General features: G+C 42.1%; 1 non-coding gene across 1 annotated transcript; it reads right to left on the bottom strand.

Annotated features, from left to right (window-relative positions):
• Window positions 1-740: 740 nt before the first annotated feature.
• On the bottom strand, window positions 741-847 carry LOC127116679 (small nucleolar RNA R71). Its single transcript, XR_007801481.1, has one exon. It is a non-coding gene; the product is annotated as a small nucleolar RNA R71 (small nucleolar RNA).
• Between the last annotated feature and the right edge of the window lie 884 nt (window positions 848-1,731).

Here is a 1,731-nt window from a genome sequence, read left to right as displayed (position 1 = left end):
TATTTTAATACTTTATTTTTCATTGTGCACTCTTAAAACCCCTATTTTATTACCTTAGATAAACACCGTAACAATAGATAACGATAGATTGACAGTTGGTCTCTGTGGAATCGACAATCTTTTATATTACTCTGACGTGTTCGTATACTTGCGAAAAGTACGCATCAAGTTTTTGGCGCCGTTGCCGGGGACCAATTTCGTTAAATTTCGTACCCTGTTGTTATATCGTTTAGACTTAGGTTGTTACCTACCGGTCAATGCGAAGAACTCGCAACACCGGAAGCTTAGTATACCCTCTGGCGGAACCTGAACGTTACGCTCGCACACGTTTATTTTTCCATAGAATTAGGAGAGCTATGGCCGAAGACCAAAATCATAGACCTCTTAAGGATTTCGCCCAACCATCCAACGAAGAACCTAGTTCTAGTATAGTAAACCCAACCATCCCAGCTAATAATTTCGAACTTAAACCCTCCATGTCGCAACTAGTGCAACAGAGACAATCCGCAGGTCTCGCTACTGAGAACCCAAACCAACATTTAAAAATCTTTCTCCAATTAGCAGACACTTTTAAAACCAATGGAGCTTCTCCTGAGGCAATCCGTTTAAGATTATTCCCTTTTTCCCTCAGAGATAAATCCCTATCATGGTTAGATTCCCTTCCACCCAATTCCATTACAACTTGCGACAACCTTAGAAAAATATTCCTTGCTAGATACTTTCCCCCAAGTAAGACCGTCGCTCTTCGAAACCATATAACCAGATTTACCCAGAACCAAGGAGAATCATTGTTCGAACCTTGGGAGAGGTATAAAGAGCTGTTAAGAGCATGCCCACATCATGGCTTAGAAAATTGGTTAATCATTCAGACCTTATATAATGGACTTCACTATAACACTAAGATGACCGTCGACGCTGCCACAGGCGGTGCACTGATGAACAAACCTTATCCTGAAGCTAGTTCCCTCATCGAAGATATGGCTCAAAACCATCAATCATGGGGAGTCGAACGAGCGAAAGTTGAGAAGAAGGAAGCCCAAGGAGGAGTACATGAGTTAAGCTCTATAGACATGATGCAAGCTAAAATGGACGTGTTGGCCCTTAAGGTCGAGCATATGTGCATAAACCCGAATACTGCAACTGCAGTTTCATCGGATTGTGAGATATATGGAACCAAAGGACACCAATCTGCAGAATGTAGTCTCTTAAACGAAACCAACTCTAAGCAAGTGAACTACGCCCAAGGGAACCCATATTTGAATACCTACAACCCTGGATGGAGGAATCACCCGAACTTCTCCTATAAGAACAATAACCTTATCCAAAATACTGCACCTCCGAGACAACCAGGTTACCAAGGCCTAAGACCAAATCAACCTATGCAACCTGTGCCACCAAAGCTGAGCCTTGAGAAAATTATGGAAAATTTTATCACTGCTCAAACCCAACAAAAAAAAGAGTTCATGAACCAGAACATTCACGTTAACAAACTGATTACCCAGTTAGGAACCAAGGTTGACCAAATAGTTACTCACACTAAGATGCTTGTAACCCAGATCTCTCAGGTAGCTTTAAACCAAGCCCCCCAGACTACACCTGGAGGACAGTTCCCTGGACAACCTCAACAGAATCAGAGAGGACAATTCAATGCCATTACCCTACAAAGTGGGAACGCTTATGATGAACCACCAAACCCAAGATTGAGTGAACACAAAACTTCTAAGGAATATA

The sequence above is a fragment of the Lathyrus oleraceus genome, chromosome 1 (assembly GCF_024323335.1).
Source record: "Lathyrus oleraceus cultivar Zhongwan6 chromosome 1, CAAS_Psat_ZW6_1.0, whole genome shotgun sequence".
Classification (NCBI taxonomy): domain Eukaryota; kingdom Viridiplantae; phylum Streptophyta; class Magnoliopsida; order Fabales; family Fabaceae; genus Lathyrus; species Lathyrus oleraceus.
The sequence above is the reverse complement of the archived record's forward strand: the minus strand, read 5'-3'. Positions and strand labels throughout refer to the sequence as shown.